Below are 16,635 nucleotides of genomic sequence, written 5' to 3'. Positions count from 1 at the left end.
CTGGATGAATGCACTATAAGGTGGGTAGAAAGCTGGCTAAATTGTCGGGCTCAACGGGTAGTGATCAATGGCTCCATGTCTAGTTGGCAGCCGGTATCAAGTGGAGTGCCCCAGGGGTCGGTCCTGGGGCCGGTTTTATTCAATATCTTCATAAATGATCTGGAGGATGGTGTGGATTGCACTCTCAGCAAATTTGCGGATGATACTAAACTGGGAGGAGTGGTAGATACGCTGGAGGGGAGGGATAGGATACAGAAGGACCTAGACAAATTGGAGGATTGGGCCAAAAGGAATCTGATGAGGTTCAATAAGGATAAGTGCAGGGTCCTGCACTTAGGACGGAAGAACCCAATGCACAGCTACAGACTAGGGACCGAATGGCTAGGCAGCAGTTCTGCAGAAAAGGACCTAGGGGTGACAGTGGACGAGAAGCTGGATATGAGTCAGCAGTGTGCCCTTGTTGCCAAGAAGGCCAATGGCATTTTGGGATGTATAAGTAGGGGCATAGCGAGCAGATCGAGGGACGTGATCGTTCCCCTCTATTCGACATTGGTGAGGCCTCATCTGGAGTACTGTGTCCAGTTTTGGGCCCCACACTTCAAGAAGGATGTGGATAAATTGGAGAGAGTCCAGCGAAGGGCAACAAAAATGATTAGGGGACTGGAACACATGAGTTATGAGGAGAGGCTGAGGGAGCTGGGATTGTTTAGCCTGCAGAAGAGAAGAATGAGGGGGGATTTGATAGCTGCTTTCAACTACCTGAAAGGGGGTTCCAAAGAGGATGGCTCTAGACTGTTCTCAATGGTAGCAGATGACAGAACGAGGAGTAATGGTCTCAAGTTGCAGTGGGGGAGGTTTAGATTGGATATTAGGAAAAACTTTTTCACTAAGAGGGTGGTGAAACACTGGAATGCGTTACCTAGGGAGGTGGTAGAATCTCCTTCGTTAGAGGTTTTTAAGGTCAGGCTTGACAAAGCCCTGGCTGGGATGATTTAACTGGGAATTGGTCCTGCTTTGAGCAGGGGGTTGGACTAGATGACCTTCTGGGGTCCCTTCCAACCCTGATATTCTATGATTCTATGATTCTAAGTCTGAGTGACACAGGGTTGGGGGGTCTCTCATGTTTGGACCAGCTGCCCCTCCACCATGACAGAGCGGTGGCTGGGCCAAACCTTGGCACTGCACGCCCGGTCGCAATGCTACTGACTCAGATATGGCCAGGCGGGCTTGGTGGAGGGGCCAAATTCGAATGAGTGGTGTTGCAACCCTGAGTGCCAAGTGAAGTGCTGGAACACTGCCACGTCTATTGGGGCCCCATAACCTTTTGGGTCCTGTCACAAGTGCGCTGCTGTTCTCATTCCATCTGATGCAAGAGCTCAATCAACTGGCAAAATTCAATGAAGTGACTTAAACACAATTTGGATCCAAATAATTTCTTAAAGGGCGGCCAGACTTTGGAAAGTGACTCTCTAAGGGCCCAAAACATGTGGAAGGGTCCTATCGATTTCAGTGGGAATTAGCACCATGAAGTTTCTTGTCTGTTGTCTCTCAGCAACTCCACATTAAACTTGTTCCATTTCAAAGTTAAAAGTTTTTGTTTTTCGAAGAGCAGCCCTGCAAACTCAGTCTGGGAGGGGACAGTCAGGCTCCTTTATGTATATGGATAGGGTGAGGTTGTGATGTGGATACTGGTTCACATTTTTAAACTGATATATGTGATAGCGTTGGGGACTCGTGTTCATTCTCCGTGAACTTTCTAGTGAATGATCTCTACTAGTGTTCCAGCAAGTGAATTTGAAGCTGATGTACTCCAATACCCATCAACAGAAAATTTCTTTAAAAACGGGAAGAAGGAGAATCTAGGGAACTACAGACCGATCAGCCTCACCTCAATCCCAGGAAAAATCATGGAGCAGGTCCTCAAGGAAACCATTCTGAAGCACTTGGAGGAGAGGAAAGTGATCAGGAACAGTCAACATGGATTCACCGAGGGCAAGTCATGCCTGACCAACCTGATTGCCTTCTATGATGAGATAACTGGCTCTGCGCATATGGGGAAAGCAGTGAATGTGATATACCTTGACTTTAGCAAAGCTTTTGATATGGTCTTCCACAGTATTCTTGCCAGCAAGTTAAAGAAGTATGGGCTGGATGAATGGACTATAAGGTGGATAGAAAGTTGGCTAGATTGTCGGGCTCAACAGGTAGTGATCAATGGCTCCATGTCTAGTTGGCAGCCGGTATCGAGCGGAGTGCCCCAAGGGTCAGTCCTGGAGCTGATTTTGTTTAACATCTTCATTAATGATCTGGATGATGGAATGGATTCCACCCTCAGCAAGTTTGCGGATAACACTAAGCTGGGGGGAGAGGTAGATACGCTGGAGGGTAGGGATAGGATACAGAGGGCCCTAGACAAATTAGAAGATTGGGTCAAAAGAAATCTGATGAGTTTCAACAAGGACAAGTGCAGAATCCTGCACTTAGGACGGAAGAATCCCATGCACCGCTACAGACTAGGGACCGAATAGCTAGGCAGCAGTTCTGCAGAAAAGGACCTAGGGGTTACAGTGGACGAGAAGCTGGATATGAATCAACAGTGTGCCCTTGTTGCCAAGAAGGCCAATGGCATTTTGGGATGCACATGTAGGGGCATTGCCAGCAGATCGAGGGACGTGATCATTCTCGTCTATTCGACATTGGTGAGCCTCATCTGGATTACTGTGTCCAGTTTTGGGCCCCACACTACAAGAAGGATGTGGAAAAATTGGAAAGAGTCCAGCGGAGGGCAACAAAAATGATTAGGGGCCTGGAACACATGAGTTATGAGGAGAGGCTGAGGGAACTGGGACTGTTTAGTCTGTGGAAGAGGAGAATGAGGGGGGATTTGATAGCTGCTTTCAACTATCTGAAAGGGAGTTCCAAAGAGGATGGATCTAGACTGTTCTCAGTGGTAGCAGATGACAGAACAAGGAGTAATGGTCTCAAGTTGTAGTGGGGGAGGTCTAGGTTGGATATTAGGAAAAACTTTTTTACTAGGAGGATGGTGAAACACTGGAATGCAATACCTAGGGAGGTGGTGGAATCTCCTTCCTTAAAAAGATATTTTTAAGGTCAGGCTTGATAAAGCCCTGGCTGGGATGATTTAGTTGGGGGATTGGTCCTGCTTTGAGCAGGGGGTTGGACTAGATGACCTCCTGAGGTCCCTTCCAACCCTGAGATTCTATGATTCCATGATTCTATGATCTTACAACCATAAAACTGCAGTCAGTGGGAGAACAGACATCAGTAGGAGAAAGAAACTAAACTGGAAATAGGTCAGAACTGCACATTTTTGTCTGCATTTTCACACACAGGGAGTTCGGATCCCAGGTTTTCATTTGGCCAATTATGTTGTGAGGGTTGAGTGCAAAATTCAAAACCAGATTTTGGTTCCAGCTCCACTCTAAAAGAAATGCTCAAGCCAAATTCAGATTTTCTTAGAGTTGATCTTATACAGGGTAAATTAATTGCATTGAGTCCTCCAAAACTTGGAATGATTGCGAATGAACTGCCCAGGTCTTCAAATCAAAATAAAGTCAGCAAAATGGAGGGAATCTTTTTTTAAATGCCCAAAACAATGGATGAGGTAAATGGCAGATCAACACAGAGACAGGACTAGAACAGCACAGCACCAAAAAATTAAAAGAACGAAAAAAGAAAAAGAACAGTGAGGACAAGGCACATGAAGTCAGAGCTTAAATGAACGATAATATACCACAATGTTTTGTCAGCGCTCTCCCAGATAACTAGACTGGACCAACACTGAGGAACTGTTTGGGGAATCTGCAAGATTAGTGGATCCATCAGTCACAAAGAAAGTATAAGAGCCAACAAGGGAATATGTAAAATTAACTGTATAAGAAGTAGGGTTTGGATGAGCATCTGAAGTCGGGGGTGGGTGGCAGAGGTAACCACATTTTTGTTGGCCGTGGGAGTCAGCTAGTCGGTCCAATGTGTCCCTTGCAGTAGACACTGAACGACTGTAGTGCAGTAGTAATTGGTGTCTCTGGGTAATACATACCAGCTACTATGGAGTCAGGCACTTTAGAAATCCCGATAGATTACAGGGATTAGATATTGTAGGTAGATGGCACTGAAGACTATTGACCTTTGGGTTTTACACTCCGCGAAGAGATGGAAAGTAGCCTATCTGTGCAATTGACAAAGCACAAAAGGGACACAGCCCAGACGAGTCATTGTGTGTGTGTGAGAGAGAAAAGGCATCAAATATAAAATATGCCACAAAAATAAATGAAAAACAAAGAGAGAAAAAACAAGCCCCCAAACCTCTCTGCATGTCCTTGACTAACAATTAAACTCATCTAATGAATTCCAACCCAGAGGGCATTCATTAGTTTAAATTAGCTGCACTGTACTTCAATGTGCTAATCCTGGTCTCCTCAAAAGCCAGTTGAAGGGCTGTTATTATATACAGAGGGGAAGTTACCATGTAGGGATTTTGGATCTTGCTCATTGCAAATCTGGGCAGTATGTACATTACCAACCACCCCAGTGTAATTCAGATGCCATGGGGGTGGACATGATCTGAGGGCCTAGAACAGATGAGAGAAGGAAGAGTAGAGTTCAGGAGTTTTGCTACTGAAGTCAGTGGAGTTACACCTGTGTGAAAACAGTGCACGTGAAAACAGCAGGAGGCCAAGACCCCAGTGGGGAGAACCGGGGACTAATTCCACACTTGTCACCATGTCATCATGTGACTGGTTAGCTGTGTGTGCTTGAGAAGGTCTGTGCACTTCCATCACCTGCCCTTGTTTGTCAGATAAAGCTTCCACTCTCCAGGTGCAGTGGCTAACTTTTGATTCAGCTTTTCTTCCTTGGAGTGTCCCTGCTGGCATGTCTCTTCCCCTGCTGCATGTCCATTCTCTCTTCCTCATTCCACCACCCAGCTGCCCTGACTCACTAGTGGTTAGCGGCATCCCACCATTCTCTGAAGTTTGACTCAGAGCAAAATGTGCAAGCTTCCCATAAGGCTGTCAGAGAGAATCTACTGTCTGATTGACAGCACCTGATCTCCCTGATTTACAGCACCTGGCCTGAGGCACTCAATGCTAGTTGAGAAAGAGGGGCGCTCTGACTGCACAGATTGATGTCAGCTCTGTGAAAAGGCAACAAGAGGCAAGGTGGTGTGCAATTAACCACTGAGTAAACCACCTGGTATGAGGGCCTTGCCTACTTGGGCAGAGCATGGTTATAGCTCCCAGCACTTCCTTGGTTCTTCTGTGTCCTAGGAACCATGATTCAATGCATGTTTACTAATGAAGCTGCCCATCTGCAGATAAAAGAAGTAGTGGCTGGAGGGAAAGAAGTGATGAAAGCTGGACTGACGATCACAGGAAATTGGTGAGAGGTTGGCAAGAGTTTGCAAAGAGATTATTGAGCTTGAAAGCCTCCACGAGCAAAACCTGAGGAACTTGACAGGTCTGCAGGGGCTCTTCAGGGGAGACTTGTTTCCACAGTTGGGAGGGATGTTCTGTGTGTGTACTTGTCCTTTGGCGTGACATGGATCACTGGCCAACAGCAGGGGATTGGTAGCTGGGCAGGAAGTCTGACGGGAGCAGAAAGGGCAAGTAAAGAGACACCAGAAGGAACGGAGGAAGAAGTTAGTGTTTCCAAGCTGCAGGGTGCATTACCCAGGAGAAGTACCATGGAATTAACACGCCCAGGTGAAAGCCACAGCCCTGAGAGCATGAGGGTTCAGTCAGCAGCCACATTGCCTGGGCAGTGAGCTCAGATCTAATAAACTAAGCATGGTTGGGCCTGGCTAGTAGTTGGATGAGAGCCTTCCAAGGCAAAGCTATGAGCTGCGAGATGGAGTAATAGGCAAATCTACAGAGGTCTGGGTTAGTTTAGATGAGCTCTGCATATCAAAAGGCCTTGTATCTGCATAATCAGGCAAAGAAAATGGAGCTGTTTTTGAGTAATGTGTGTGCAGACTAACACCTCATCTTAGAATCTTCGAATCTCAGGGTTGGAAGGGACCTCAGGAGGTCATCTAGTCAAACCCCCTGCTCAAAGCAGGACCAATCCCCAACTAAATCATCCCAGCCAGGGCTTTGTCAAGCATGACCTTAAAAATATCTAAGGAAGGAGATTCCACCACCTCCCTAGGTATCGCATTCCAGTGTTTCACCACCCTCCTAGTGAAAAAGTTTTTCCTAATATCCAACCTAAACCTCCCCCACTGCAACTTCAGACCATTACTCCTTGTTCTGTCATCAGCTACCACTGAGAACAGTGTAGAGCCATCCTCTTTGGAACCCCCTTTCAGGTAGTTGAAAGCAGCTACCAAATTCCCCCTCATTCTTCTCTTCCACAGACTAAACAATCCCAGTTCCCTCAGCCTCTCCTCATAAGTCATGTGTTTCAGTCCCCTAATCATGTTTGTTGCCCTCCGCTGGACTCTTTCCAATTTTTCCACATCCTTCTTGTAGTGTGGGGCCCAAAACTGGACACAGTACTCCAGATGAGGCCTCACCAATGTCGAATAGAGGGGAACGATCACGTCCCTCGATCTGCTGGCAATGCCCCTACATGTGCATCCCAAAATGCCATTGGCCTTCTTGGCAACAAGGGCACACTGTTGACTCATATCCAGCTTCTCGTCCACTGTAACCTCTACGTCCTTTTCTGCCGAACTGCTGCCGAGCCATTCAGTCCCTAATCTGTAGCGGTGCTTGGGATTCTTCCGCCCTAAGTGCAGGACTCTGCACTTGTCCTTGCTGAACCTCATCAGATTTCTTTTGACCCAATCCTCTAATTTGTCTAGGGCCCTCTGTATCCTATCCCTACCCTCCAGTGTATCTACCTCTCCTCCCAGTTTAGTGTCATCTGCAAACTTGCTGAGGGTGCAATCCACACCATCCTCCAGATCATTTATGAAGATATTGAACAAAACCGGCCCCAGGACCGACCCTTGGGGCACTCCACTTGATACCAGCTGCCAACTAGACATGGAGCCATTGATCACTACCCGTTGAGCCTGACAATCTAGCCAACTTTCTATCCACCTTATAGTCCATTCATCCAGCCCATACTTTAACTTGCTGGCAAGAATACTGTGGGAGACAGTGTCAAAAGCTTTGCTAAAGTCAAGGAACAACACGTCCACTGCTTTCCCCTCATCCACAGAGCCAGTTATCTCGTCATAGAAGGCAATTCTTACAATGGTCTAACTCAGAAAAGGGGATTTTACCTAAAATTTCCAGATTTTTGAAAACTTGAAGTACTAAGTTGCGAGAGCAAAGATGCCTTCAGTTGCATGCCTGAGCTCTGTGCAGTCACCACAGACAGATTCAGAGGATTTAAAGCCAGAAGGGACCATTATGTCTGTCTAGTTTGAACACTGTATAGCACAAGCCGGCGAAATCGCCCTGTGATTCCTGAATCAAGCTCAATAACTTGGGGCTGAAAGGGACACCCAATCTTGCGTTAAAGACTCCAAGTGAGGGAGAACCCACCACACCCCTTGGCAGTCACTTCCAGAGGTTCATTATTGTCCTGGTTAAACATTTCTGAGGTCCCTTCCAACCCTGATATTCTATGATTTCCCAACTTTGTTCCATTTTGACCTTTGCTGACTTCAACTTCCACTCGCTCTTGTTTTGCCTTTGCCTGCTAGCTTAAAGAGCCCTCGAGAGCAGAAATCTTCTCACCCTGTGCTTGGTCTTTCACCCTCTCTTAGCTTCCATTGGGTGGCACAGCAGCTGAGCCAAACGAGGGTTAGTAAGAGGCCATCTTTCCAGACCACAGCTTTCTCCTCACAGCATCACTTGGAGGCAGGGAGGTGCTGTTACCTCCATTCACTGGGTGAGAAGTTAAGGCACAGAAAGACTTGGGCCCAGTCTAATTGTAGAATTTAGGTCGCCATAGCTACGGTGCACAGGTGGGTGAAAAAGCCACATCCCGGAATGCCGTAGCTATGCCGACCTAACTCCTGGTGCAGCTACAGCCAGGTCAATGGAAGAATGCTTCTGTCAGCCTAGGTACTGTCTCTTGGGGAGTTGGTTTTCCTACAGCAATGGAAAAAACGCTCCCGCCTCTGTAAATTGTGGCAGGCTTAATGCCGACACAGCTACGGTGCCATAGACAAGCCCTAACACCAGGCAATTAGTGACACTCCAGCTGAGGCTCTTCCCCTATGAATCTGTTATTCAGCTTTTTTAAAAAGCAGGATGGAGTGCAGAGAAGAAGGGCAATTTCCATGCTGTGCCATCCCAGCTCTGCTCTGTAGCCAGGTTCAGATCAAGCTGGGGCAGCTGTCCCTTTTCTCCACGCTGCTTCCTTCCCACTCGCCCATCCTCCACTAGCTGCTGCTGAGGGGAATCCTACTGCTGTGGTACTGGCTGCTGCATTTTCCCACTATTGCTGACAGTGCACTCTGGGGCAGCTCCCCAAAGCACCACAGAACGAAGTCTGGGGTCAGAGTGCAGGCTCGAGGCAGCTGGCAGGATATCTGAGTGGGGTGTGCATTTCCCAGAGAGCTGGAATATCGCTGCCAGTCAGAGAGCTGGATCCCTAGGGTCAACGGTCAATTAATATTAATCTCCCAGCTGCCTGGATTACCCATTTCTGGTCACCCCCTGCTCAGAGCATCTCTTCCCCCACTATGAGCACCCTTCCCCTAACAGACTGGTAAATATTAAGGACCAGGGTGGGCAGCCCTCACCCCCTCTGGAGAGGAGCTCAACTCTCCATTCCCATCATGTGGCTGTGGGAAGAGTCCCCTAACAACAGCTCCATGATTGTCATGGTCTGACGTGGCCCTGTGCCCCTAGCAAGGGAACCCTAGGCAGTGGGAGTAGTTGGACAGCGCCATCTCCTGATCCTACTGCTGCAAGATAGGAAAATCCTGTCCAGGGTTTGGGCGGGTCTCCAGAGAGCTCAGATGCTGACAGTGGCCTCTCAGTTGCCTCTCAGGATCCCTGTGGGGAGTTGGGGGTAGGTGCACCCAATCCAGAATAGGCCCGTGCAGGAGGGGAAGGGAGTTTGCAGGTCACTCCCTCTCCTGCCTCCAGGACACCAACACTGAATCATAGAATCATGGAATCATAGAATATCAGGGTTGGAAGGACCTCATAAGGTCATCTAGTCCAATCCCCTGCTCAAAGCAGGACCAATCCCCAACTAAATCATCCCAGCCAGGGCTTTGTCAAGCCTGACCTTAAAAACTTCTAAGGAAGGAGATTCCACAACCTCCCTAGGTAACGCATTCCAGTGTTTCACCACCCTCCTAGTGAAAAAGTTTTTCCTAATATCCAACCTAAACCTCCCCCACTGCAACTTGAGACCATTACTCCTTGTTCTGTCATCAGCTACCACTGAGAACAGTGTAGAGCCATCCTCTTTGGAACCCCCTTTCAGGTAGTTGAAAGCAGCTATCAAATCCCCCCCTCATTCTTCTCTTCCACAGACTAAACAGTCCCAGTTCCCTCAGCCTCTCCTCATAAGTCATGTGCTCCAGTCCCCTAATCATTTTTGTTGCCCTCCGCTGGATGTTTTCCAATTTTTTCACATTCTTCTTGTAGTGTGGGGCCCAAAACTGGACACAGTACTCCAGATGAGGCCTCACCAATGTCGAATAGAGGGGAACGATCACGTCCCTCGATCTGCTGGCAGTGCCACTACTTATACATCCCAAAATGCCATTGGCCTTCTTGGCAACAAGGGCACACTGCTGACTCATATCCAGCTTCTCGTCTACTGTCACCCCTAGGTCCTTTTCTGCCGAGCCAGTCGGTCCCTAGTCTGTAGCGGTACATGGGGTTCTTCCGCCCTAAGTGCAGGACTCTGCACTTGTCCTTGTTGAACCTCATCAGATTTCTTTTGGCCCAATCCTCTAATTTGTCTAGGGCCCTCTGTATCCTATCCCTACCCTCCTTCGTATCTACCTCTCCTCCCAGTTTAGTGTCATCCACAAACTTACTGAGGATGCAATCCATCGCATCATTGAGATCATTAATTATCTGTTGTTTTTGTGTCCCAGCTTTGCACTGGTCACTAACTCACTGCTCATCCTAGGATCTGAGAGGCAGGCTGGGTGCTCTCTGCCTCACGCATCATTGCCAGGGACACAGAGTCTCCCAATCCTGCCGATGGGTCATGGAGCAGGGCAGAATCCAGCTCGTGCTCCCAGACCAGAATCGACCCTGCGGTCCTGAGAGGAGTAAAATCTCTTTTTTGTGAGTGATGTCTGCAGACATGGCTCTGAATATACCCCTGGGGCAGGTCACCTGAGTCACATGGGCCCATTTCCGAAGAGAGTTGTGGTGTAATGGGGGAGAGGGGAGAAGAAGGGGGGAAATGCTCTGCAGAAGGGGGTTGTTTGTGGGAGAGTGCCAGCGGTCCTGGGCGAGGGCTGCAATGACAGTCAAACTCAGCCATGCAGAGATCTGAACCCTGAAACTGAGCCTGCTCACCCTGCCCTGATACTGGCCTGGTGGAAGGAGGCTGCCTACCTGCTACTCCTCACTGTGCTGCTAGAACCGTGTCATGTGCGGGGAGAGAAGGGCAGTCCATAGACACCAAGGAAAAAGCGAGCCATGGGTGCGGGGTGGCAAGACGGCTGAGTGGGGTCTGGCCCTGGGGACAGGGCAGGGCTTCTCAGGAAAGGGAGAAGGTTAGACAAGCCCTCTGAAAGGTTTGAGCCAAGACCCAAATACCAAGGCTCGGTTTGGGAGTGGGGCCTGGCTGGAGCCCAGTGGTGCGAGCCCTGTGCACACTAGCGAGGCCCGCGGGCAGCTCGCAGGGGGCAGAGATCTCTAGTGAGAAGTGCCCTCCATCGTGGCCCCTGCATGTCACGGCAGCTGACCCCGTTTGGCCGGTTTCCACAGAACTCTGGAGGCGACAGGGACCCATGAGGTGCATCGAGCTCAGCTGGGGCTGGGGAGGAGAAGGGTCAGTCCCACAGCAGGTTGCACAGGTGCCCCCGCCCCATGGCTTGTGTAGGTGGGCCAGAAACAGGCCCATGGAACACACAGCATGCTCCTCCTGGGGAGATACCATGGGCCATATTCCCAGCAGAGCTGCTAAGGCCACTTTGCGATGGGCCAGAAGCATGGTGTAGCCAGAGACAGCCAGCAAAAAGCTCCCCTGCACAGGGGGCTCTCTGAACATGCTGGGTCCTCTGTGCCCTGTGTCAGTCACCCTCTGCCCCCATGTGAGAGGGAGCATGGGATGTCTTCTGGGCAGGGCTTGCATGGGATGGAGACTTGGTGGTGTGGAGCTCGGCCACGCTCCAACCCTGAGCACCAGGGGCCCCGTGCCAGTGGGGTGAGTTAGAGCTGCCCCGTGCTGTTCTAACTTGTTGGGGGCGGGTGACTCTGGCTCCCTGCTGGGCTGCCCCCACCCTTTCTGCACTAGCTCCAGGCAGGAACTGGACTGGGACTGGGAGTCTCCACTGGTCCCTGCTTCCTGTGGGAGTGATCGGCACCGGTCCTTTGCCTGGTGTAGAGGGTTTGCTCCTCTGCTCAGGCTGTGGGTGCTGGCTGTTGCACAGTGTGGGTCAGAGCCAAACCTCCATTCACTGCTTGTTCCTGCTGCCCAGCTGTGCAGGAGGGGGAACAGTCGCCTGGCATCAGTTGCTTTCCCTGTGTGCAAGTTTCTGTGATACAGGTAGTTCACACAGAGGAATAACGGGTCTCTTTATGCCCCTTTGCCTCTCTGCATAGGTGTGTAGCAGGGCTCATGCCTGAACCCTAAGACAATATTTGCAGTGTCCCTTGTGCTGAGTTTGCAAGGGGTCTTTTGCTGGTAGTGCCAAACTTACACAATAACCTCTGCTCCACTGCACACCCAGGGCATTGGGAAAGGTCCCCTGTCATAAATATAAAGGGAAGGGTAAACCCCTTTAAAATCCTTCCTGGTCAGAGGAAAAACCCTTTCACCTGTAAAGGGTTAAGAAGCTAGGATAACCTTGCTGGCACCTGACCAAAATGGAGACAAGATACTTTCAAAGCTGGAGGGGGAGAGAAACAAAGGCTCTGTGTGTGTGAGTGTGATGCATTTGCTGGGAACAGAAAGGAATGGAGTCTTAGAACTTAGTAAGTAATCTAGCTAGATATGCGTTAGAATCTGTTTGTTTAAATGGCTGAGAAAATAAGCTGTGCTGAATGGAATGGATATTCCTGTTTTTGTGTCTTTATGTAACTTAAGGTTTTGCCTAGAGGGATTCTCTATGTTTTGAATCTAATTACCCTGTAAGGTATTTACCATCCTGATTTTACAGAGGTGATTCTTTCACTTTTTCTTTCATTAAAATTCTTCTTTTAAGAACCTGATTGCTTTTTCATTGTTCTTAAGATCCAAGGGTTTGGGTCTCTGTTCACCTATGCAAATTGGTGAGGATTTTTATCAAGTCTTCCCCAGGAAAGGGGGTGCAGGGTTTGGGGAGGATTTTTGGGGGAAAGATGTTTCCAAGTGGGCTCTTTCCTGGGTATATATCTGTTAGACACTTGGTGGTGGAAGCAATAAAGTCTAAGGGAAGAAGGAAAATAGTTTGTACCTTGGGAAAGTTTTAACCTAAGCTGGTAAAAATAAGCTTAGGAGGTTTCCATGCAGGTCCCCACATCTGTACCCTAGAGTTCAGAGTGGGGAAGGAACCTTGACATCCCCCAAAAAGCATCTGGATTTCTGGGTGCTCATGAGAATCAAAGCACCGATTCTTCTGAGGTTAATCCAGGCTATCAGTGACTCTGAGACACAACACACACACCCACATGCGCACACACACACAGTACCTTAATTCCTGCATGAAATTTCAGAGAAGGCTGATGTAAATGTGCTCCATTTTTAGCCATGTATTTGGGGATGGTTAAGTGGAAGTGCAAGCAAGCAGCAGCCCGAGGCGGCTTTGTAGCATTCTTACACTAGGCTTTGGCAGATGAATGACTCATTACATACTCGATTTCTTTCCACCCAGTTGCTGAGGGTGGTGTCACTTGCCTTCCAGCTGATAGGGAGGTGTTGCTGCAGGAAGATTGGCTGTAGCTCTTCGGCACGTCAGAACTTTCCCACGGTTGGTTGGGAGTGCTCAGGGCATGGGAAGGGTGGAGAACTGTTGGGTGGTGTCCCCTCTGACTGATGGCATTGCTCATGCATTGAGGAACCACTCACATGAGCCAGAAGAATAAGGAACCGTGCTGAGTGTGGTTGCATTGCATCAGCTCCTCCTCAATGCTTAAACATCTGGGACACTTCGGTTCTTCTGTTCCCACCCAGGTCCTTGTCTCTCAAACGAGCGATGTTTTCCTATGGACTTCCCCTGCCCTGGCACAGGCTCGTGTGGCCGATCGTGCACATGGCTTTGTGTGGATCAGCTGAATCAGGCTAAGCAACCTGTCAGAGTAAGCGACACTGTTCGAGTTGCTGTTCTGCTTCCAGGCATTGATGGTTCTTTTAGGAAAGTGGCAGTACCTGAAATATTAATGTCACCAATCTAGATGTCTATAGGTGATGACTCTGAAGTGTGATTTACTTTATTTCTCTTTGGTTTCATGGATATGGTTCCTGACACAGAGTTGTTAGAATAATTCACAGACTTAGATCTCTTCTAAACCTCCAAAGTTTCCTTTTGCTCCTTCTCCCTTTCACTGGATTCCATTACAGAGTCTTCACTTCTCCTGGCCCAGTCTGAGTCACTGCCTTGTTCTCTGCCCGCACAGTAGATTGTTTAGGTCAGTGTTTCTCAAATGCAGCCATGGTGGCCACATGTGGCCATCAGGGGCTTTTCTTGCGGCCTCTGCCTCCTAGACTGTGATTGAGGGGGCAAAATAGCAGCACCTCCCCTCCCTGTTGCTCCTGGATTCACCGCCTTGGTGTTGGTTGCTGGGGCCACTGGCAGGGGTTGGGCCCTGCCCCCTCTGGAAGCACAATGCAGGCAGCCCATGATTTCCCCACCTTCCCTGGGGCAGTGGGGCTCAGGCTTTGGGCTTCAGCCCTGGGGTGGCAGGGTGGCAGGCTCTGGCTCTGGGGCTTCAGGCTCCATCCCCAGACTATGGCTGTGTGGCAGCTGGTCCCAGGCTCCAGCCACATGGCTTTGGGCTCCATCCCCAGGCCCCATCCCCTGGCGATAGGGCTTCAGGCTCCAGCTCCCGTTTCTTCCCTGGCCCCCCACCCACCCATCCCCATTGTCCCTGGCCCCTGCTGACTCCCCCAATCCCCCCATCTGGGGCTTAATTTGTCCCCAGGCTTGCCAGGGCTGAGTAAGTCTGCTGTGACAAGCGATACTTGTATGTTTGTTAATATCACTTGTCAGAACAGACTTACTAGCTAGCAATAAATAAATGACAATGATTTGGACATGTGTCTGTGCCTATTTATTTGTTTGTCCTAAAGCTAATTAAGTATTTTAGGAAAAAGTGTGAGAGGAGCCGCCGGCGAGAATTGGTGGCCGCACTCTGAGGCCACCAAAAATGTGTCCCGAGAACCCCTGGTTTAGGTAGAATTGGATTGGCACAGGTATCATAATGTTCATTGCCCATGTGAACAACACATGCAAACTCTTTAGCTGCATGGAATTTAGTTCTCCACAGTTTTGCATTAGAATATTTTTATTAAGGTAACAAATTACTCATTAGCCCCGATGAAAGGGCTCTGAAAAGAGCCAAAGACTGCCGTGAGGTTGGGGGGAACTGGCCTCACCCTGGAAGGTGTAGGCAGCCCGATCTACTCAGCTTGTCAAAGAAAAATCTGAGAGCTGACATGAGCAAATCCACAAATAGCTACAAGGGAAAGAAAATTTAAGAGGGCAGGTGGCTCTTTAATTTATCGGACAAAGACATAACAAGAGGCTACGGCTGGAAGCCAAAGTTAGATAAACTCAGGCTAGAAATAAGGAACAGATTTTTAACAATAAGGGTAATTAACAGTTGGAACAATTTACCAAGGGATGTGGTTGAGTCTCCATCATTTGATGTCTAGATCAAGATGAGATGTCTTTTTCAAAAAGCAAAACAAAACAACCTCTAGCTCAACCACAAGTTATGGGCCTGATGCAGGAATTACTGGGTGAAATTCTAGGGCCTGAGTATAAAGGAGGTTAGAATTAGATGATCATAATGGTCCCTTCTGGGTTTAAAATCTTTGTATTTATAATATAAATCTATGAAAGCAAAGATAAATAATTTTCATTTAAGTACATTATGAGTCAGAACAAAGATTGGGTAGCAGGGCTCAAACTTAGAACAGTCATACAAAGAAAAAATGGAACAAAATAATAATAATAAACAATTGAAATTCAGGAAGCATAAGGATTTGACAGAATACTGCCTCATTTGGCTAGCAGCACAAGTAATGAAGGGAACCAACTATCCAAATACCGTTTTTGCCTGGTCATTCCCCCACAGAATTAGCTGAGTGCGAAAATATTGGTTTTGTTCTAATCTAATCTAATTGTTTGCGATGAAAGCGGCTAATTATAAAAGCTCTTTCCTCCACTTTTAGAAACATTGTTATGCACTCCTACTAAAACCAATGCTGTCTCGAGAGAGTCCTTGCTGAGGAGATCAGATTGAGATTACGAGTGAACAAAATCCCAGGCTTTGGGGGCAGCTCCATGCCGTACATGAATATCTCATGGTAATGGATGGAGGCCACATCTCAAGGCTGATACTACTTGACCTCTCTGCAGCTGTCAACACAAGTTACTCCAGTGCCCTGCTGCCCCAGTTACATGAGATATTGCTGGCTGGAGAAGGCACAGCACTGCAATGGCTTCAGTTAGTTATTCCACTCCAACAGACCCAGAGCGATGATAGGCGACTGCTCCCCTTCCCTGATGGCCCTCACCTGCAGGGTCCCAGAGAGATCTATCCAGTCCCTCTCCTCTTCAACATCTCCCCACCTCTCTTGGAGAGGTGTGAGGTGCCAAATGCTCCATGGCAAACAATGCCACCACGGCAATCTGTGCCATTACTCTGATGTCACAATGCCTAGCAGAGAGCATGCCCTGGCTGACTACCAGCCAGCTCACACTCAACCCCAGATGAGACTGAAGTGATACTGGCTGAAAGGGGAAAACACTTGGAAGAATGGGCCAGGTCATGGTTCTCTCTTCCATCAAGGGCGACTACCTGCATTCAGCAAATCGCCTCTGGGTCCCTTCTCACTCAACACTTCACCCATAAGTCAAGGGGGAGTATCACTTTTCAAAAGTGACTTTTTCCAACTCCTCCTGGGCAAAGATCTGGTCACTGCAATCCAGGCATTTGTCACCTCCAGACTGGAGCACTCTAACTTGCTGTACCTGGGTCTGAAGGCCCCAGCACATGCCAAACAGGGCAGCCTTTCCCTCTCCATTACTCCGGTGCTTCCATCTCTCCATTGCTCCCAGCCCAGTTCCACTGCCACTTCCAAGCCTTGGACCTGATCTTGAAAGCCGCTAGTGGGGCAGGACATAGTTACATCGGTGATCACATCTCCCTCCATGATCCAGCAAGACAGCCGCGCTCCTCTGGGGTAGAGCTCCTTATAAAGTCCAAGAGGAAGTATGTGAAGGCTAGGGACAAGGCACTTGCTGTTAAAGGGGCTGAGCTGTGGAATGACCTTCCAATGGATTTGCACTAATCTAAAATCTGACCA

Source organism: Lepidochelys olivacea, assembly GCF_965140295.1.
Source record: "Lepidochelys olivacea isolate rLepOli2 genome assembly, chromosome: 4".
In the NCBI taxonomy this organism is placed as follows: Eukaryota; Metazoa; Chordata; order Testudines; family Cheloniidae; genus Lepidochelys; species Lepidochelys olivacea.
Note: the sequence above shows the minus strand (reverse complement) of the source record.